Source organism: Oreochromis aureus, linkage group 3, assembly GCF_013358895.1.
Source record: "Oreochromis aureus strain Israel breed Guangdong linkage group 3, ZZ_aureus, whole genome shotgun sequence".
Lineage (NCBI taxonomy): Eukaryota > Metazoa > Chordata > Actinopteri > Cichliformes > Cichlidae > Oreochromis > Oreochromis aureus.
In genome coordinates, this window is record NC_052944.1 from 129,424,479 (window position 1) to 129,448,440 (window position 23,962).

General features: G+C 39.6%; 1 long non-coding RNA gene across 1 annotated transcript; it reads right to left on the minus strand.

Annotated features, from left to right (window-relative positions):
• Positions 1-2,371: 2,371 nt before the first annotated feature.
• Positions 2,372-3,414, minus strand: LOC120438083. Its single transcript, XR_005611650.1, has 3 exons — positions 3,374-3,414; positions 2,932-3,018; positions 2,372-2,549 (listed from the first exon to the last, which is right to left on the minus strand). It is a non-coding gene; the product is annotated as an uncharacterized LOC120438083 (long non-coding RNA).
• Between the last annotated feature and the right edge of the window lie 20,548 nt (positions 3,415-23,962).

Sequence of the window (23,962 nt, forward strand, 5' to 3'; positions counted from 1 at the left end):
CACCGATTCTGTTCATAATTTTTATAGATAGACTTTCTAGGCGTAGCTAAGTGGCGGAAGGCTTTCACTTGGGTGGTCTCAGGATCTCGTCTCTGCTTTTTGCAGATGATGTGGTTCTGTTGGCTTCTTTGGGTGATGGACTCCAGCTCGCCTTGGAACGGTTTGCAGCCGAGTATGAAGCAGTGGGAATGAGAATCAGCACCTCCAAATCTGAGGCCATGGTCCTCACCCGGAAAAGGGTGGCGTACCCACTCCGGGTTGGGGACAAATTCCTGCCCCAAGTGGAGGAGTTTAAGTATCTCGGGGTCTTGTTCACGAATGACTGGAGAAGGGAGCGGGAGATCGACAGATGGGTTGGTGCAGCGGCCACAGCGATGCGGACGCTGTACTGGTCTGTTGTGGTGAAGAGAGAGGTGAGTGTAAAAGCGAACCTCTCAATTTACCAGTCGATCTACGTCCCTACCCTCACCTATGGTCACAATCTGTGGGTAGTGACCGAAAGAACGTGATCGCGGATACAAGCGGCGGAAATGGGCTTCCTCCTAAGGGTGACTGGCCTCTCCCTTAGAGATAGGATTGGGTGAGAAGTTCGGCCATTTGGGAGGGGCTAAGAGTAGAGCCACTGCACCTCCACATTGAAAGGAGCCAGTTGAGGTGGTTCGGGCATCTGACCAGGATGCCTCCTGGGTGAGGTTTTCCGGGCATGTCCCACCGGGAGGAGGCCCCGGGGCAGACCCAGGACATGCTGGAGAGATTATATCTCTCGGCTGGCCTGGGAATGCCTTGGTGTTCCCCCGGACAAGCTGGGGAGAGGGAGGTCTGGGTTTCTCTGCTTGGGCTGCTGCCCCCACGACCCGGCCCCGGATAAGCAGAAGAAAATGGATGGATGGAAAACTGAAGAGAGACCAGAGATTTTCAATTATCCTGGGAACAAAGTTATCAGGTGCACAGATCAGAACTTCATTTTTTTGTATATGTAAAGACAGTTAATTTGCTGCCATCTCGCTCTTTATAATAAGAATGCAATGATGAGGAACGGATAATTTCAGTCGAAGTTTCAGTCTTTGGACTGAATCAGATTATTCAGGATGACAGTCTTATTTGACATACAGCTTGAATTTATCAATGTTATCCCAAGAGAGGCCAGAGCTTGGTTCTTTGCCAGAGGTTACTGTGGCAGGGTGTGGTTTCTATTTCAGCTGCAGGGGAGGGATGTATAAAAATAAAATAGGAGACAAATATTTGAGAAAGCAGACAGATGAGTGAATACAGATCTTCCTAAATGAACTCACAGAGAGAGAGAGACAGAGAGAGCCTTATCAAGGCTTGAGGCTGCTGATATCCTGCACAGACCACAGAGTATGCAATAAGGCTGAGAGCTTGCACTGTAAAAAAGAAAAAGTTGAGAAAACGTAAAATTTCAAGGCAACATGATGCAAGAGATTTTTGAGTTTTCTCAACTTTTGCCAACTGTTGTTGACTTAACTAAGATTTACAAGTTCTGCCAACTTGGATCTTCTTGTTCACCTAATTAGGATAATCCTGGAAGTCTAACGAAGAAATTCTGGTTTCAATGCCATGTATTTCTGCCTTCACCAAACACAGATATTCTTGTTGAGTAATCATACAATTCTTACTCCAGTGAGTTGAAAATTTACCTATATAAACAAAGGAAAATGTATGCTGTTATTATACTTGAAAAAACACTCAATAAATAGATAAAGAATAAAACAAAGCACAATTCAATGTTATCTAAAAGCTTATTTATTTTGTTCAACAGTCTTTTCAGTACATTTCAGAATGTCATGGGTAGTAGGGTAAATTTCTGTAAAAAAAAAAAAAAAAAAAAAAAAAAAGAAAAGAAAAAAAGAAAGAAAGAAAAGTAATAACAAACATACAAAAACGTGTTGCCAGTTTCTTTTGGGTGCTTTGAGCAGATGTTAAAAATCCTAGAGTCCAGAACCAAAAAAGAAAAGTGTCCAGCAACTTAATAATTCACGCACACACACGCTGACCGTCTTGTAAAAGCTGAACATTACTATTGCATATTAAATAGGGTAGTGCCACAAACGATTGCCTATGTACCCAGACATTGACATTTTACACAGGCTTACTATGATGAAATATGGAAGTTAAAAGTTATTAGAAATGTTACCATCAATGAAGAGGAAACTAACACTATAACAAATCTTTTAAAATACTACAAGACAAATTTTCACCATATATTGTCAACAATACAGATTCATCTGACTAAAATTTACATTTCGAATAATGATTTATCCACTTCGCCTTCATATTGTCTGACCAGGTCAAAATAAGATGGCAATTGCTTCAAAGGTAAAACTCATCTGCTTTTGATAATCAATGTTGAGGGCATACAGAAGGCCAAAGAGCTATGCCAGGGCAGTAGAGAGATCTGGAATGTTATGTAGCACGATGTCCCCTTCCAAACCAACTGCATGTTCTCGCACAGACGTATCGTCATCTTGTAGGATGGTGAGGATGGCACCTGATGCACCGTTCAACACTGGTTCCAAAATGTCAGTGTCCTGAAGAAAAGTAAAATATGAATTATTGAAAGCTAAGAAAAACTAAAGACAAAACAAATTTCTAAAGATTTTAACTTTAACCTCTATACCATGCTGGTCGTTCGACTCATGGAGGTTTTAAGAAGAAAAAGCTTATTTTCCTTTAATTAATGCCACCTTGTGAGTTTTGTACAAAAATATTTTCTGCTATGGAACAACCACTAACAATGCCCAGCTCCTGCTCAGCAGAAAAAAAAGGAGTGAGAGTTATGACAACTGCAATCCCCACTATAAAATTATCTGGACTGCACTGAGGAAGTGTACATTTCCATTTTGGATTAACTCATCCTTTAAAAACATCTCATAGTAATTAGTTTGACTTGCATTATTTTTTTGTACTTACTAAGCACTTCAGGAAAACCTCTGTTGCATCTTCTCTTGAGGAAAATGGGCAGGCCTCTCAGTGCAAGTTGGACACAATGTTGGATGTCTAAAGAGTATTCAGTGGAAAACAATTTCAATTAGTGAAGTAACATAGTGTACTATACACAATGCAAAATCGGAACTCTCATAGTAATGAAAATAAAGCACAGGTCAGACCCAGCAACATGCAAAACTTACAAAAAAAACCAAAACAACAACAACACCATGTTAACAATTTTACTTTCTTTTTACAAATTAAATAAAATACTGCCAAATAAGAACAAAGCAATGACTGATGACATTCATTTTTACTGACATGTCCACTGATGTGTTTTGTTTGAAGCAAACATCTTTTTCAGTTTCTGTTAAGAGAAAAGTATACTCTCTTCTAAAATTGTCAAATAAAGGAGCACTTCACTCACCTGTTCATCAAGTTTATCCAGGAGGTCTTCCATCTCCTCACAAAGAACTCCCTTCTTCTTTACAGTTTCAGCAGGCCAGGCACAAATTTGTCAAGGGATGCATTGAAGGTCCCCAGGAGGTCTTTTCTTGTGATCCGATGAAATTTTTCAGATATCTAAACAATACATTGACCAAAATATTTATTCAGCACAGAAAATTCCTGGGTAGCTGTCTTGGACAGTCTGCACCATGTTATATGCCTGATTGTGTTATCAACAGCAAAACCTACCTACTTCAAAAATCTCTCATGAATACGTCTTTTGCACAGGAATAGAAATATACTCCACAAAACCCAGTATGAATATGCAAATACATATTATGTTCTAAGTTGCACCAAAATCTGTGACCAATCAGATTCTGTGACCTGCATTAGAATTCTTCCCCTAACCATCTCAGTCTATAGAAGTCCTATTTCTAGCACAAAAAGAAAAAAAAACATGCTAAGTCAAAATTATGAGATTGCCTTTCTGTTTCAAAATTTCGATTTAGCATGGGGACTCTTGTACTGGCAGAAATGTTCAGGGTAAGGATTTCAATATAACACTGGCAAGGGCCTTGACTGGAGTGGTAGCACAAGATAATATAGTTGGCCAATGCATTACCCCAGCAAATAGTGTACTACTTCAATATAGTCAATCTAGTATAAATCATGCCCAATTTGAATAATAATTAAATTATAAATAAATTAGGACAGTCTTACCTCCTCAGATGAAAATGAAATAATAATTCATAATGAAATAATATATTCTAATAATTCATTAGATCTATATGATATATATAATATTATATATTATAATGAAAATAGCACAGGTCAGCTCTCCTGGACCTCAGATACCATAGGCTGACACTCCACGACCTCTCTCCGCCTGAGAGAAAATGTTTGCAATAATGAAACATTTCAATATAATGTAGGAAAAAAACGAGAAAAAAAAAAGTTACGGATCGGACTCCACGATCCTTACTGCGCATGTGCAAAGTCGGACCGTACAGATCGCGTCTACCCGTGGAATTAAATAAAATCAATACTCCACCAACAAAAAGGCTCTTAAAACAATACAATACTTTCCACAGTTTTGAAGGATGGGTCAGGTGTATCCTTCGTGGCCCACCCTATGCCAGAATTCATAGCGCGGCCCAGCCGATTCTAGTTTCAAACAATGGCGGCAGCCACTTAATTTTAATATTACTCTTATTACTCTTTCTGGGTCACAAAGTAAACTTTTAAGATATTTTCAGGCGAGAATGTAGATGTGTAAATTTCAAATATCTGCTCAGTTTATTAAGACAACACATTTTTGCAAAAATGCTTCTACGTTTTCGGAGACGTCTGTTACCACCAGCTTCGATAGCTAGCTTGGGGTTCAAGGCTCGCTAGAGCAGCGAGAACAGCGAACTCCTGGCATATCATTCCCCCCCCGCGCGGTCCTTCGCTACATGATATACAAGTCCCTTAGAAAATCCTTGTAGAAAATCCTAATAACAGATGTCGTTAGCTTACCTGCTAGGGGAAATGGTTGCCAGCTCCCGCACTTGTCCAAAAAATGGTCAAATAATACACTCCAACTTCAGACCAGGTAAAATCCGTAATGGTCGAAAAATTGTAATCTTCATCCAACGTTGGCCACGTTTGTTCAAATTTTCTTAGCAGGTTTTCAGTCCAGAACACATCGACAAACCACTATCACACAGTCTGCTCAGGCTCGTTTGGTCTAGTTCAAACTTGTTCAGACCACGTGTGCCAGTCATCTACGGGGTTTCCCACTGGTTCCCAACTCGACTCAAAAAATCTACTCATATTAGATATTAGATTTGATAATCTTTGTTATGCTCACTAGAAAATCTTAGTTAGGACAGCAATGGAAGAAATTTGTTGGGCAGGCAAGCTTTATTAGGTTGTAAATGGAAAGTTTTATTTCTAAGTCAGTTTAATTTGAAAACTTTAATCAAATCAACAACTACTAGTTATCGTTTTTACAGTGTGCAAAGCACAGGAGAAAGAAGAGAGAGAGCCTGCATTAATTCAATTCAATTCAATTCAATTTTATTTATATAGTGCTAAATCACAACAAAAGTTGCCTCAAGGTGCTTTATATTGTACAGTATATCTATAATAAAAGATGCAGAGAAAAACCCAACAATCATATGACTCCCTATGAGCAAGCACTTTGGCGACAGTGGGAAGGAAAAACTCCCTTTTAACAGGAAGAAACCTCTGGCAGAACCAGGCTCAGGGAGGGGCGGGGCCATCTGCTGCGACCGGTTGGGGTGAGAGAAGGAAAACAGGATGAAAGACATGCTGTGGAAGAGAGACAGAGATTAATAACAGATATGATTCAATGTAGAGAGGTTTAATAACACATAGTGAGTGAGAAAGGTGACTGGAAAGGAAAAAACTCAATGCATCATGGGAATCCCCCGGCAGCCTACACCCATTGCAGCATAACTAAGGGAGGATTCAGGGTCACCTGATCCAGCCCTAACTATAAGCTTTAGCAAAAAGGAAAGTTTTAAGCCTAATCTTAAAAGTAGAGATAGTGTCTGTCTCTCGAATCCAAACTGGAAGCTGGTTCCACAGAAGAGGGGCCTGAAAACTGAAGGCTCTCCCTCCCATTCTACTTTTAAAAGGCCTGCATTGTTGTTTGGTGTGCTGTTTTCTATGCTTTGCCTGGGATTACCATAATGACCCTAATATAATGGAAGAAGCAAAGAGTTGCTCCTTTCAGGAACTTTTGGAATTTTTCAATTGCACTAATAGCATCCATAGAGTTATGGATGTTTGATCTGAAATTTTCACCTTTTTGACATCAGTCCCCGTTCTACTGGCCAGGTTGTCGCCTGAACGTAGAGCTCTATGTTCATCGGTGTGATGCTTGCACTGCCCAAAAGCCCCTTTCAAGAGTATCAGGTGGGGGCTTTCATGGAACAGCTTGGGGTAGACATCCTTGGCCTTTTCCCTACCACGAACCCAGGAAACCACTAGTGTTCAAGGAAGTCTGCTGGCGTCTGGGTATTGTCAAGGTTCAAAAATGTCGAGAGAGGGATCTAAAAATAACACAGATCCAGGCGGGTGCAATTTAGACGGCATTTTAATGAATACACATGTGTGAGTTCAACAACCCAATCAGTATTGAACTGCTTTACCATATTCAGACAACGGTTTTATAGGGTTAAGATAGTACAGCCCCCTTTTCTGTTGCTAGGCAGATTTAAACAAAGCATACGTCACTCCAAAACCACAATGACTCTTAACATAGTCTAAAACAAACATCTTCTTCGGGTCGACGCCAGGTGCTTCCTGTCTCCATCCTCGCTGTCGCACCATGAGCGCCTCCTTATCTCCCCGAACATCCGGTGCACTTCCTCTAACAGACTACCACGTACGCCTCGACTTTGCAGTTATAAACTCTTACCTAAATGAGTCTATCTGTGTGTGTGTGCACGTGCGGGGGTGCGTGCATGCTGTGTACTGCGTACGTGTCGTGACCTCTCTCACTATATGTGTCTGTATGTGTGTCTCGCCCTTAAATGCTCTCACATCTCACCCGTTACACTTCTGACCTTTCACCAGAACAGAGGCTCATCCTTACATATAATAACCTAACTGGAACTATATATGTGATCTACTGAATAAATGTTTTAATCAAAAGCCTCTACTAAAAGTTGCATACAGTTTCCTGTCCCACTCACAGTACTTGCATTCAGAGTCTGCTTTCAGTTTCACTTCTGCAAGAGCATGCCTTGCAGACGCGTTTCCTGTCCCTGCTCTTTAAGTGCTTCACCCACTGAAGACTTCAGTATAAGAATACAAAAACATTCAGAAGCCTTTAAAATTATAAATTCAACTCCACAATTTGAAGTGGTTCTAACTGGACTTGTAATAAAGACTAATATGATACCAATATATTTGAACATTTGAATGCAATATCAATACCTCTTGTATCAATACTTCTTGTATACATATGCTTGCTATATGTTTATGATGCAACAGTAATGACAGTAATACCAATAATAACAAAATAATAAATAAAAATGACAAAACATAATACTTCCTTCTCCACACTTCCTCTCTTGACCTCTGGATGGTATCCAGCGGTCACCAAAACAAATGAAAGCATGACTGAAACTAATAATTCACGGAGTAGATCCTAGTCTAAGACTAGATTCACCTTAACTGTAATGGATAAAAACCTTCTCCCTACTATGCTCTAACTTGTGTCCATCCATTGTTCTCTTTATTCAAACCTGATTCAAGCTAATATTACCCAAAACATGAACCTAATTTTGTATTTGGTTTTTGACTTTTATTTTTATATCTCATTCAACCGTACTCAGCATTTGTAAAACTCTTACAAGCACTGCCTTTAAGAGGATCAAAGGAAGCACGTCTCTGCAGACTTCCTGTTGCTCCTTATCTGATCATCAACATCCTGTTCACAAAACTGTCACTGCTGCTGCAGGTGCCTCTCATCTAAAGTCACCTATCACAAGAAAATGTATCAAAAAAATCACTATAACTGCTTATTCTATTCTACTTATTCTACTTATTCTACTAAAGGATCCAAGAAAACACAACCACTTTAATCACTAAGTGTAAGCACATTATCAATAGCTCCTAAATAAATTTCATCATAGCTAAAAGCTGAACTCTAACTGTATTTTAAAACTCACATTTCCTGTGTTATAACCTGTTTTGGTATACCCTTTTATTTCATTTTTGCTGCTCTTAATGTAATGATACATTCTAATTTATACTTTATCAGACTCAACCAAAATATATATAAGCTTTCTCCCATTTGCTTCTGTTTTAAGCAACCACTTGGTCACTTCAACCAACATCTGTTATTCTGTAACTGCATTTTATATAAGAGGACTAATTCAGAGCTGCATATGTTATCCCAATATTTTACATGTCACACAGTTTAGTTACAACCAAACTCCTATTCAGTTAGAAGCTAAATGCACTTTTGAGGCCTTTGGCCTGGAATCAATACTGTCCTGTGTCTTGATGAGCTCTATATGTCTGTAAGCGTGTGCAGCCTTCAATGCTCAGGTCATCTTGCACAACAAATTGCTTGGACATAACGCCAAACAAAGCTTCTGACCTTCAGTTATTGACTTGAGCAACATTTCTTTAATGAGCACAAAATGCAATGTGTATGAAATCATTCCTGTGTATGTAATCTTCAATACTATTCATTTGGGTCAGTAACACTTCTAACATCCTCATCAAAAGCTCTCCTCTACCCTAGAAATAAATCTATTTACTATCTGTTTCTAAAACCTACATTATAACAACTTATTCTAAAAGTCAAAAAGAAATCACACATTTTTTGCTCAAAGTCTTCACTAATCTCCCCAAAGCATATCCGTTATTCCCACAGTTTCCCTTTAAGTTTTATATACCACTTCTTATTAACACCAGCAATTTATCTTCTAAACAGAATTCAGTTCATTTTACTCCTTTCTTTAGAATTAACAATCTCTGCCTCAGTTTTACCATATCTAAATTATCAAACAACCCCAATCATTATAAAATCATACTAAAACCCATTTCAAATTAAACAAATTAAATCTTAAATCCCTCTCTTTTTTGACACATCTCATGTGGCAAAAAACTCAAACTGCTTCACCCAAGCTTAGGAAATTAAAAGGAAAAAAGGTTAGTCATATCATTTCTCAGGACAGCTCAGCAATTCTCCTCTCCGGTATTTTGCTCCAGCCCTGAAAACCTGTGTTTAAGGAACAAAATCAATTTAATTATTATGTCAAATCTTCTCAAACTCGTTGCTCCATCGAACTCTGGATCCTTGGAATTTCCTGGAAACAAAACCTGTAGTTCACATTTCATACTCAACTCTCCCTTTTTGATCCCGTCTATGTCATAACAAAAAATAAACTTAAACAGAACAGTTATTAATCATGTGTTACCTCAGTTAATGGCAACTTGAGTTATATCAAAAAATGTTTCCCTTTTAGCATTTAGCATTCTATAATGTAATAACATAATCCAACCCCAGTAAATAATTACCTCAAAGTAAACATCAACATCCCAAAATCAGCATCCCCAGATTTAAGTCTCCCACTTGTCCTGCTCATGGCAAAAGCAAAACAAAGCATCCCCTTTATTTTCCTCCCATGGTAAATTTGTCCACATTTATTCATCCCCACCTTCGTCCAGTCACTCACATTCACTCACACATCCACACATGATATTTTTGCTGATTCTGCAGCCTTCTGCGCACGTCATCAGATGCTCCACATCAGCAAAATGAGCTCAATCATTTGTTTTATTTCGTATTCCTTTTTAGGAAAATAGTTCTCTATACTTTTGACTGGATTGACTTGCTGCAATCCTAAAATTAAACAGAGACTCACCGCCAATTAGGTCTCCTTTTCAGCCAATTTATAATCGATAAAGCCCACCTGATTTTCGTGCTTGGTAATTTTGCCAGCGCCGTCAGTTCACTCTCTTCCAGGCCTGCTTAGAACAAAAATGAAAAGAGAGCTGATTATTAGCTCATCAAAGTACAAAACAAAATCACCTGACAGGTTTTTCCTAAGTGCACTGTTACAAAAACTATGGGCCCTTTTAGACATGTCCATGTTTATCAAAACTCCCTCTATTAAAATGAAAAACAACAGCCCCAAAAAATCTTAAACAATCTCAAAGTTCACCCTTTCAACACACCGAAAACCTCGTCAAAAGATCAAAGACCGTTTGCACAATGTCTCCCTTCCTCACTCTGCCATGTTTTCATTCAGCATATGATATAAACCGATTTTGACAACGTGTCATCACTACATTATAAATTTCCTGTCCAAATCTGCCCCTCTGAACAGACCTGACCACCGTAATCAAATATCCTGATACTTTACCATTATATATTTCGCCAAATAATCTTCAACAGCCACCGCTCTCTCTTGAACTGAAAGCCTCCGACACACACACACAGGAAGTGTCTTTGCTCCAGCTAATTTGCATAGTGACTCACAGCTCAACAGCCAACTTGACAAGAGAAATACATGTTTAAACCTTATCACATTATTCAATTATTTTCATTTTCTTTCTATACTAATCACTTACTTTGATCAATCAGTGCAAGAGCACTCCTAAGTCACCCTTTTAAACTACTTTAATCACTTCTCTTTTGTTTTTTGTTTTGTTTTTTCCATAACTCACTCCCTTGTCATACAGCTTCGTTTGAGTTATTCCACAACAACTCTATTTTATCCAAGTGTGTTTTAAGTGTATTTTCTTCAACATTCACACCATTCTCTCACTCATACAAGTAGCAAGCTGATCTTCATTGCGTATGCTTGTGTTCTTAGCCAGGTTTATTCAATATCTGTTCATTAATCTTCATGAGCTTGTCTCTGTAAGGTTAATGCATTCTCTGTTTGTATGTGTATGTGTTATTTTTGCATCTATGGCTTCACAGTCTCCCAGACACTTCCCAATTCTCCAGTTAACCAGTCAGTTTTCTTTTTTTTCCCGAATTGCTAACCCAAACTTTAATTTCCCACCTTGAATAAAAGCACTCCTGGTCTTCAGCCAGGTGTTAGGGCTTGCTTTTCAGGTTCATGGACACATCCTCCTGTGAACAATTCAACCAGAAACTTGCCTTAACTTATCCATTGGTGTTAACCTACAATTTTCTTCCGACTGCTGCCGTGGAGAGTTGGTCCGGGTCTGCTTTGTTCCTAAAAATAACAACACTAAGACATTTTCATTATTATCACGAGTGGTTAAACGACCCACTTTTCTCTTTCTCCGGTCAGAAATATCAATTATGTCATGTTTATGTCATGAATATGAATGTAAGCGTTTTACTCGTTGCATTTTCATGTTGATTGAGTGTAAGCTGCTTTCTTCATTGCGTGCCAGGTGATCATCTTAATTAAGTGTAAGCTGCATCTTCATTGCATCCTATATATTCATATTTAACTTATGCATCTTTTCACTGAGCTTTAGATTCAAACTATCTCACTTCTGATTCATTTCAAAATAATTTCACATGTAACAATTTGTATGTGTGTTTTCTATTCATTAAGGTAATGACAATTATTTTCTTTCATTATTCTTACCTTTTCTAATGTTTACCTCTTTGTTATGCTGTGGTGGACATCCCTAAACATTCATGAGTTCAGGCTTCAATTTTCAATCCAATTATATCCTATATTCTCGCAGTCAAACTCGTCCAGCTTCCTCTCTCACTGGTCCTCTTTCATTCACAGTATCCTGTTCGGGCTTCAAAGCTCCAGCAAACACAGTCTGTGTCTTCTCTGTTTTCTTCCCCATTCTTCTCTTCCAAAATTACTCCAAGCATGGCAAATATGACACTCAATGTCCAGTGCTCTTCCACAATTCTTTATCCCACTGTTCAACTGCCCAGCCTGTATTTTCACAGTACATGTTGCATTACTCTTACATGCTGCTGCTGGTCGTCAGTCGTCATCAGTGTTAATGGATCAGTGGCACTGTCGTTTGCCTGCTGTATTCGAGTCCACGATGTTCTGTCGGTCTTCATCAGGAGATTGACTTGTCCTTTGAACTTCTTCTCAGGGTCAAGGACAAAGTGAGAGATCAAACTGCACAATTTCGAGCCAAAGACTGGCTTATTCTCCCAATTCTGTTAGTCTATTGTTCTGCTGCTGCACTCAAGGATCAATGTTGAGAGAAGTCCACCTGTATTGGCACACTAAAGCATAGAATTAGTATTATATTCATTTCTTTTCTTAAAGGCTTCATTTGCTTTATGTGCCTAGAGGTAACTCATCTGTCTCTCTGTGTTCTTTCTTTACACACTCAGTTCCCATATATGGGCATGCAAAGTTCCTGTTCACTATTTCCTGTCGCACAGCCCCGGTACACAGAGCCATATTTCCTGTTCTTCAAACTAATCTAACTCTTTTGTTTTTTCTTTGTATTTATAGTCTACAGACCCTCTTTAATTCTACTAAATCTTAATCTAAAAACAATACACCTTCATTTCACTCACACACATTTAAATAGAGCTCTTTCAACCATCCAAACAATTAACCAAGTGTATATACTTATGTGTTTTTTGAACTGAGAGAAAAGGAAACTCAACCTCTCATACCATCACTCATGCATTTCTTGAATTAAAAGCACTTTCAAACTTTAGAACATCCTACTTTTCATCACAAAAGAAATGTATTTCACACTCCTTTATTTCATACACACTTTTAAATGTTCTAACCTTTTACAGACGCCATGAGTCGTCTCACACACACTGCCTTTTCTCTCACTCAGAGAACTCACGCAGAGTCACTCAAATCAAATACTGACAGCATTCACACGGTTAAAATCACTCAAAATACCCTTTCATGCGAGTATTTTGGACATGCCTTCCATGATCAGAAAGAGCAAGTCAAAAAGAAAAAAGAAAAAGAAAAACTGAAACCTCTCATCATCCTCACGGCTTCTCACCACCCACACATAACTGAAAAATAAAACACACCAGCATTTATGGCTCAAGATATATACATTTCTCAAAATTCAGTCAATTACTATACATCCATACTAATATATTCACACTGTATTTATACTCTCGTAATAAGCAAAACCAGCCTCTTAATTACAGGCATTTAGCAATATTGGCAAACAATAGTTATAAAGCTCAATACTCTCGAAACTGAAACCACCCTCTCTGCGCGTCACCGCTCCTCATTTGCATTTACACACACCATCAGTGCACATCCGGCTGTGCATTGCTGACACAGAGACTGATCTTACTCATAGATCTCATATTTTATATTACACAGACGTCTTATATTTACACTGCACAGATTTCTTAGGCCTCTTAAAACCTATATAATTTTGATAAATTTACCATAACCGACTCGAACGGGCAAACCCCAGGTTTTTTGCAACCAATTCACCAGACCAGACTTGAACTGCTCTGTCCAGATTTTCTAGCCCTAACTTAATTTACCGGTAGCCAAAAAAGCGCAAATAGGAGACTCTAACTCCTAGCAATTTCGGAGGTTCCCAAGTTCTCCCCCGCTGTCGACGGTACTATCCCTACTCTTCAGGGTAGGTCAAGGGTCAGCGTCCTGCCCAGGCGCAAGCGTTACCAAGGAGAAAAATGCGCTTCTTAACAGACGCCGCTGTCGTTCTAGAAAAATTTAGAATACTTTGAAACAACAATCTACATCCGAACCAGGATTAAGATTAAGGACAACCCTCAACAGTTTTGGAGATTCCCAAGTCCTCCTCGAATGTTGCCCGAAACTATCCCTAGTCGCCGCTAGGTGAAGGATAGATTTCTCTATCCAGCAGGGAGCGTCACCTCCGAGAAACTTCTTAAGGGTTGCATAACCAATGGGACTTGAACCCACAAAATGACCAAATTCCCTATCACTCTAAGTTCACTTTAGCAGTCCAACTGCTTTCTCTTTTCATTCCTTTATTCTCATTACTCAGTACTGTCACTTATACTTCATTATCATTACTTCAACCGGTAAACCTCATAAAAATTTCAGCAAACTCAAAACAGACATTCACCAGTAATTACAGTGACCAGGCTTTTAATTTGACATGCCCAATGTGACACCTTTTGGAAATATATTTCAACAGGCAGTGTCTTACCTTTAAATGCCCCGGGGAATGCCTGCTCACTTTCACCACTGATTACCGTCTGCCCGTCCAATTACCACGGACCCCGGATCTCTCCGTCTACACCAAAACCATCCCTCTCTCTCACCGGAACGAGCCCCCAAATGTCAAGGTTCAAAAATGTTGAGAGAGGGATCTAAAAATAACACAGATCCAGGCGGGTGCAATTTAGACGGCATTTTAATGAATACACATGTGTGAGTTCAACAACCCAATCAGTATTGAACTGCTTTACCATATTCAGACAACGGTTTTATAGGGTTAAGATAGTACAGCCCCCTTTTCTGTTGCTAGGCAGATTTAAACAAAGCATACGTCACTCCAAAACCACAATGACTCTTAACATAGTCTAAAACAAACATCTTCTTCGGGTCGACGCCAGGTGCTTCCTGTCTCCATCCTCGCTGTCGCACCATGAGCGCCTCCTTATCTCCCCGAACATCCGGTGCACTTCCTCTAACAGACTACCACGTACGCCTCGACTTTGCAGTTATAAACTCTTACCTAAATGAGTCTATCTGTGTGTGTGTGTGCACGTGCGGGGGCGCGTGCATGCTGTGTACTGCGTACGTGTCGTGACCTCTCTCACTATATATGTCTGTATGTGTGTCTCGCCCTTAAATGCTCTCACATCTCACCCGTTACACTTCTGACCTTTCACCAGAACAGAGGCTCATCCTTACATATAATAACCTAACTGGAACTATATATGTGATCTACTGAATAAATGTTTTAATCAAAAGCCTCTACTAAAAGTTGCATACAGTTTCCTGTCCCACTCACAGTACTTGCATTCAGAGTCTGCTTTCAGTTTCACTTCTGCAAGAGCATGCCTTGCAGACGCGTTTCCTGTCCCTGCTCTTTAAGTGCTTCACCCACTGAAGACTTCAGTATAAGAATACACAAACATTCAGAAGCCTTTAAAATTATAAATTCAACTCCACAATTTGAAGTGGTTCTAACTGGACTTGTAATAAAGACTAATATGATACCAATATATTTGAACATTTGAATGCAATATCAATACCTCTTGTATCAATACTTCTTGTATACATATGCTTGCTATATGTTTATGATGCAACAGTAATGACAGTAATACCAATAATAACAAAATAATAAATAAAAATGACAAAACATAATACTTCCTTCTCCACACTTGGTTCCACTTGGTGGGTGATTACCATAATGACCCTAATATAATGGAAGAAGCAAAGAGTTGCTCCTTTCAGGAACTTTTGGAATTTTTCAATTGCACTAATAGCATCCATAGAGTTATGGATGTTTGATCTGAAATTTTCACCTTTTTGACATCAGTCCCCGTTCTACTGGCCAGGTTGTCGCCTGAACGTAGAGCTCTATGTTCATCGGTGTGATGCTTGCACTGCCCAAAAGCCCCTTTCAAGAGTATCAGGTGGGGGCTTTCATGGAACAGCTTGGGGTAGACATCCTTGGCCTTTTCCCTACCACGAACCCAGGAAACCACTAGTGTTCAAGGAAGTCTGCTGGCGTCTGGGTATCAAGAACACATGGGCTACACCACTGCACCGTCAGAGTGCTCTAACTGCACCCTTGCCACCCAGCTTGCCATCCCGACCTCCCGCAAGCAGCGTGACTGGGACTGACACTGCATCCTTCCATTAATTGTCTGTCGCAAGGCAGTCCAAGAGTCCACTAAGTGTACTCATGCAGCCCTAACCTTTGGACATAAGCTTCATACTCCAGTGGACTTGGCATTTGGGCCTTCCCCTGAACCAGAGTTGTGAAGTGAACCTGGATTGGAATACCTCCACAATCTCTGAGAATGGTTACAGGAGGTACACAAGTTGACCAGACAGACTCTCCTTGAGGTAGGTTCCCGGCAGCTTATGATACTCACTGCAGGGATAAGTTCTTGCACCTGGGCAGCAGGTGCAAATTTATATATGAGGGAGGAAGAAAGCCCTCTCTCCCAAACTGATGGGAGTACTAGTGGCTGTGCGTCCTTCACAGATTCTCAGTCATGGTTTACAGGTTGTGGCTGGTCAAACAGAATCGGGTGGTTGTGCTCCATGGTGATCATCCAACACTCCACCAGCCCAATTTGAGCCTCAAATCCCAACTTCAGAAACACAGAGAAACCCTAAAAGTTGACTTGATGACAGCGTTGGCTTCCCCAACACGTGAAATATTTTGTCATGGACACTTCAGATGCTGGAGACCACAAATCACGTAGGTGTGGGCTGTGTGGCATGTTGGGAGTGGCTAAATGTAATCTCCCACCATGCCTCTGGTAAACTGTGGTCCATGTTAAGGTTAGGGAAATTGTGTAGCTGTAGCTGTTATTGTGATATAACTCTTTCAAAGTTCAAAAGTCTTCAAAAGCCATTCCAAAGAAACGTTTCATTAGCAGTTTGATGCACATATGGATTGAAGTGTATTTGTGAAAATGTCGAACTGTTCCTTTATCAGCATGTGTGTCCATGTGTGCATGCTGAAAGAGACTGTGCTGGTCTGACCCCCCTCCTCCTTTCAGGGTGGAGCCTGCTGGAGTCCGATGGTTGAGACCAGGTCTGAGGAAGTGTAAGTGTGTTTTTAATGGGATTCATGAAAACAAAGCAGCACACATTCAACCATCTTCAAACTGTCACATCACTCATTCACATCTCTGATGTCAGGAGTCATCATCAAAGTGTCAATCAATGAACAGATGATGGATCAATAACTGCAGCTGGATTGTGTTTGTTCTCTCCATCAGATTCCTGTCAACTCACAATCGACACAAACACAGTCCACACAACCCTGAAACTGTCTGACAACAACAGGAAGGTGACACATGTGGAGGAAGTTCAGTCATATCCTGATCATCCAGACAGATTCGATTGGTGGTCACAGCTGCTGTGTAGAAATGGTCTGACTGGTCGCTGTTACTGGGAGGTTGAGTGGAGAGGAAGGATCCGTATATCTGTGAGTTACAGAAAAATCAGAAGGAAAGGACGCACTGAAGACTGCTTGTTTGGATCGAATGATCAGTCCTGGAGTCTGAGCTGCTGTGATCTTCAGGGTTACATTGTCTGGCACAATAACAGACAAAAATCCATTTCCTCCTCCTCCTCTGTCTCTAACAGAGTAGCAGTGTATGTGGACTGTCCTGCTGGCACTCTGTCCTTCTACAGAGTCTCCCCTGACACTCTGATCCACCTCCACACCTTCAACACCACATTCGCTGAAACTCTTTATCCTGGATTTGGGTTTAATTATTTGTCTCCTGGCTCCTCAGTGTCCCTGTGCTGAGTTGAGTGTAAAGAGTGTCCTTCTGTTAGAGAAACACTCTGACTGTTGAACAGATAGTTCAGTCTGTACATGTCTGTCTCTTTCACTCACAAACACGTTTTCAGATTCATGGATTCAATCAGTTGATGTTTGAAACTGTTCTAAATGATTCCTTGTAAACTTCTTCCTCTTCAGCCCTTTAAAGATGGAAGCTCCCATTATTCCAGGATCCACATGTTGTTTTTCTGTCTTTTTCCACTCAAAGCTTCACAGTGAATATTAAGGCATTGTTTTTGTGCCTCTATTTTGAGAATACGTAAAAAAAAAAAAAACCCACAAGGTGCAGCACAAGCAAAAATTAGCAAAATCAGTACTTAGTCCCATCCAGTCTTGAGAATTTCTGCTTCCAGTAAAGAGGCTCATCTGCCGCCTGCCGCTCAATTAGAGCTGGCGTTTCTTCAGTTGTCCCTTGATTAAAATATAAAATGTTAAATAAGATAAGATGAAGATAAGATAAGATAACCTTTATTAGTCCCACACGTGGGAAATTTTTTTTGTCACAGCAGGAAGTGGACAGTGCAAAAGTTATGAAGCAAAAATTAGAATAAAATAAAATAAGAATAAATACAGTACACAACTGTATAGAATAGAATAAAATAGAATAAAATACTATATACAGTAGAATAAAATATACAATGAGATAAAAATAGAATACAAATGCTATATACAACTCAGTAAAAATACAACGATGCAAGAAAAGATTATTGCACATTAGTGTTATTGCACATTTGTGGATGTGTGTGTTTGATCAGTTAAAGTCTTTGTTGTGGAGTCTGACAGCAGTGGGGAGGAAAGACCTGCGAAATCTCTCCGTCCCACACCGTGGGTGCCGCAGTCTCCCACTGAAGGAGCTGCTCAGTGCTGTCAGAGTCTCTTGCATGGGGTGGGAGATGTTGTCCAACAGGGATGACAGCTTAGCCGCCATTCTCCTGTCACTCACCACCTCCACTGGGTCCAGAGGGCATCCTAGAACAGAGCTGGCCCTGCGGATCAGCCTGTTCAGTCTCTTCCTGTCCCCAGCAGAGATGCTGCCGCCCCAGCAGACCACACCATAGAAGATGGCTGAGGCCACCACAGAGTCATAGAAGGTCTTCAGGAGTGGGCCCTCCACTCCAAACGACCTGAGTCTCCGCAGCAGGTACAGCCTGCTCTGCCCTTTCCTGTAGAGGGCGTCTGAGTTATGAGTCCAGTCCAGTTTGCTGTTCAGATGAACACCAAGGTACCTGTAGTTGTCCACAGCCTCGATGTCCATACCTTGGATGTTCAGTGGTTGCAGTGGAGGATGTTTGTTCCTGTGGAAGTCTACCACCAGCTCCTTGGTTTTACTGGCATTGATCTGGAGGTAGTTCAGCTGGCACCAGTCCACAAAGTCCTGAGTCAGTCCTCTGTACTCCTTGTCGTCCCCATCAGTGATGAGGCCGACTATTGCAGAGTCATCAGAGAACTTCTGCAGGAAGCACTGGGTGGAGTTGTGGGAGAAGTCTGCAGTGTAGATGGTGCATAACATTATAGATATTGCATAACAATAAAAATAATTCAAGCAAAGAAGCCTTTACAACAGCGGTCCCCAACCCCCGGGCCTCGGACCGGTAGCGGCCCGTGAGTCGTTTGGTACCGGGCCGCGAGAGTTGAGGCTCAGGTGTGAAATGTATGGTTTTCAGGGTTTTTATCGGTTTTTATCGGTTTTCAGCGTTTTGTTATCGTTTTTATCGTTAACTCGGTTTTCCTGGGTCTTTTCACGTGTGTTGTGAATAAATCTTCTTTTTTTCGGTACCGGTACTAGTTTTATTTTGTTGTATATTGTCGGGCATAAACCGGTCTGTGGCACAAAAAAGGTTGGGGACCGCTGCTTTACAGTAGTAATGTAGTAGTAGTAGTAATAACCAGAGGCGGAGGCAGACATTTTATACACCTGGGGCTTAGCCCTAAAGGGTAGTATGCATGTGGGATTCGGGGGGGGGGGGTCAGAAATGACTGAAAGATTAATAGGCTCTGTTTTGAGTTTTGTTAAAAAAAGAATGACTTCATATAGGGAAAAATATATATCACTATGCAGGACACCTTAAGCTAGTTTTTTAATTAAGCAGCAAGGCAGAACAAAGTCGGGCCTGTATCAAGACACAGGGACTAAACCCCAATTCAACCAGACCCAAAACTGATCTGGAAATAAAACAGGACTACAACAGTTCAAAATCAGGACTACTTTAGGACTTAACCAAGACAGAACCAGAATCAAAACTAGATGATAGTAGCACTAAAAATCATCATAGACCTGCACTACACTTATTTTTTAACCAAAGTACACTATTTAGATTCAGAAAAGTTTATATAATTATTTAGCCTTGTTGCGCAAACAAGCCTGCATAATTTAATAAATATAGAATTTGAAAAATAACAAACCTAAAAAGAAACACTACGTACGAGATACATACTAGGTAGAGTACCTATGATACGGTGATACTTTTGGTAAACAACCATTTGACTAACATGTGTGTCTCACCTGCTCTTGTTCCATCTCTGTTCTGTCCTCATTCTCAATCTCCCTCTCTGTTCCTCTCAATCAAGCCAAACACCAACATCATCAAATATATGGAGTTGGCAAGGTGTTGATGGTGGTAACACAAATCTGACAGTGATGACACACTAGTAGAAAACAAGATATTATTTCTTTCAAAATGACCATTAAACTTTATCAACTTATGGAATATCACAAGACACTTCATAACATTTCTATTTTTGCACACATCAAGTTCTACAGTTCACCAGCAAGTACCTACTACACTTTGATTCCTCAGAATTAATGTATGCTGCTGGACTTTCTCTCCATTTTTCCTTCATTCTCTTGTTTCCAAAACCTTCTCTTCTGCCTTTTTTCCTTTTCTTTCAAATTCCTGATGTTCTTTATTTTTTCCTCTTTCACTCTATTTCTCCATTTTTCCCTTTCCTCTCTGTTCCTCTCAATCAAGCCAAACACCAACAGCCAAACACCAACATCATCAAATATACAGTTGAAACCAGATATTTACATACTCTTCGGATAAAAACACTTTTTTAATTGATAATAATCAGCTCAGAATGGAATCGTCTGGAGTTTTCTTATTAATTAACAATAAACTTAGTGTATATGTTTAGAAGGGTTAAAGAAATCTGAGCTGGCAGCAATCATTTCAGAGTGTCGGGTCAGAACACTTGCAAATGTTCAGATGTGGGAAGAACAAACAGGCAGAGTCCAGGAATAAAGTTCTCAGTCTTTGTATTGTGTATGTGTGTGTGTGTGGTTTCTGTAGACAAAGCATAATGATACAAATCAATTAGAAATCAAATTACATAATAAACATAAAGATACAACTGAGGTGTACTCAAGTACAGTGTATAACTGAATAAGCTGACATTATACTTCAAACTGGTTACATAAACTTCAAGTCAGACATCATGCATTAACACACCGCATACAACTATGCACTGAAGGCAACTTTACATTGTTTTATCATCTGTTACACAGAACACAGAATCAACAACATGATAACAACTAATCTCTCTGCTAGAAGCTAATTAGTGAACAAATCTGTTATGCTAGCGAACTGCCACTTATACATAACATCACTTAAACAGAAGCAGAAACTGCTGGTAAGTCATCAAATACACTCATGGCTGAACACAAACATAACTGAGTGAAGTAAAACATTAATTCACGGTCTTATGAACGCACACACTGTCCGTTGTTCGGCTGCCGTTTGTCTCTGAACTAAAGCTGCGGACATGCATACCTATGGTGCATTCAGGGGGCATGGGAAATCCCATACACAAACCTAACCCTTTTGTACAGTATATGTTCTCCTAAACTTGATGAAAGTGATAAAAATAGACAGCTCTGTCTCTCTTTATTCTGACATTTAACTAATTCAAAAGATATTTCAATATTTATTTATCCAAAACAAAACAAGTTTACTCTAAATTGATGTTGTACAGTAAAAAAATGTTCTTGTGTTTTCCATAAAGTGTATGTAAATATCTGGTTTCAACTGTGAATATACTGCTGTGTATTGAAATTCCTCTTGTTTTGCATAGAAATATACTGAACAACATACAAAGCATAATATATATAATAACATCTACCAGAGTTTTTCTTTGAAAGGAGCCCCTTATGTCCATTCTTGTATATCAGTGCATTACTGAAACAGATTTATTAGCCGTGGAGGGTAACAACTGAAAATATGAAATAAACACACATGTAAGCTAAGACTCTCTAAAGAAACAGCGTTGTTGTTGTTCGGCTTTTCATTTCGCCATTTGTTGATTCACTTGAAGAGTAAGTAACGTAATATGGGACAAGTGATCAGTTTGATATCAATCTTTCGTGATACACCGTCATATTCACATTATTTGTACAGTACGAATGATTTGCTTTGGTACATGATCAGACTTCAGTTCTCCTCTGTCTGCCTGGCTCCGTGTCTCCAACAGTGCACTCAAGGCAGCAGCTCCCCCGCCCCCTCACTCAGTCGCTTAGTGTCTGAGCTCAGATCATACCAATATTAGGGGGGATTTACGAACAGTCGTAAATTCCCACAGTGTGCACTATGTGCTTCGAATATTGTGTGTAGTTTTTTTTTTATACAGTTGTCAGTCAGGCATCTAACTATGACAAAATTACACTTCAAAAGACCCCGGGCTTCTGAAAAAACAACCCGGGCTTAAGCCCAGTAAGCCACCCCCCGCTCCGCCACTGGTAATAACAGCAAAACAATCAGGCGCTCTATTAAAACTTAATGTTCATAGAACCGTAAAAAGAATTTAAGGTTTTTAAACATTACATATGACACTATAACATTTGTGTGAACGACTGGCTATTAAAAATACCAAAGTGATTTATATCAGAGCCTTTAGAGATAGCAGCAAACTTCCAAACAAAATGCAGGGATCAGACTGTTTTCTCCAGGCACACTGAACCTCATGCTCTCTGTTTGGTGGGTAAGGCATCTCTGAAAACGTCAGAGGAAATATTTAAGTAGGGTCTGTACTGGTAACCTGACTAGACCTTTTAAGTTTAAATATTTATATTCTCACATAAACATGTATTGAAAATGCACTGCATATTACAACAATAGTAGTATTTAACTTACAATTGTGAGTCTTCTCCTCAGTCATTTTCACAGATCTGTTGTGATATACATTCTGGTATATTTGGCTGCACCAAGTCCACACAAGTCAAAACTGATGCATGCTCGATAGAAGGGGAGGAGCCAAAATGCAGGACTCTTGCAATGAAACGGTGTCTTTATTTACAGTGATGTGAATGAAAGGCAAAAAATGATTCCCCGTGGCCATCCACCTGGCAGGGCACACCCACCAGGCTTGAAGACTCCTGTAGACCAGTGCTCAGTACACACACACACACACACACACAAACCTCAAAACCAGGAGGAGAGCAGCACCAAAAATACACATGTCCATAATGTATACAGTAACCCTGGGTTCCTCAGATCCAGGTCTGTGACAGTTACACAAAGTTTTGGCTGTCTCACCATGTTTTGGTACAGTCTCCCAGGTGTAACATTTTTTTTAATAATTTGTTTTTGCTGGACAAGTGCAAGTTTTTACTCAACACCATCAGACACAAAGAAATGTAAAAATATATATTTGTAATTGAAATTTTTTCAGCTGTTTTGACTGTTAGCAGCTTCTCTATTCTACTATTTATGCACATATGTTTTCAAACTAATTATACCACGTTTAAAAATAAGGTTTTTGGACTTTTTATTATTAGAGTTACAGTCATACATATTTTCAGAAGATTGTATTTAATCTCCATAAGAAACAATCATATTTAGCATTAGCATTTACCATTAAATGACACATTTATTCAGGAAATTAAGTATTTTTATTGGAAGATCATGAGGGAGCAAAACATATGGTACTTCAAAAAAGAAAAATAAACAAAAAAAATCCATATTATGGAGTTGACAAGGTGTTGACAGTGGTGACACAAATCTGACAGTGATGACACACTAGTAGAAAACAAGATATTATTTCTTTCAAAATGACCATTAAACTTTATCAACTTATGGAATGTCACAAGACACTTCATAACATTTCTATTTTTGCACACGTCAAGTTCTACAGTTCACCAGCAAGTAGCTACCTACTACACTTTGATTCCTCAGAATTAATGTCTAAAGTACCCTGTAGTTGTGTGTTTAGACCCTACTGGACTTTCTCTCCGTTTTTCCTTCATTCTCTTGTTTCCAAAACCTTCTCTTCTGCCTTTTTTCCTTTTCTTTCTTTCTTTCCCTGATGTTCTTTATTTTTCCCTCTTTCACTCCATTTCTCAATTTTTCCCTTTCCTTTATGAGAAACTCTTTTTTCAACTCAGGCTGGCTGTTAATTTTTTCTCTCCTTCTTTTTTGATACTCCCTGTTCCTTCTCTTTCGTTCCTCTACTGACAGGTTCCTCTTTGCCATTCTAGTCTAAAATGTACCTACCTGATGTCTGTCCTGATGTCCAGGTAGGACAGACTGCAGTGAGTTTAATAAGCTGTGTTAGAGACACTTAGAAGGACAGCTTCATCTGTCAAACAGGATCTATGATCTATGATGGTTTG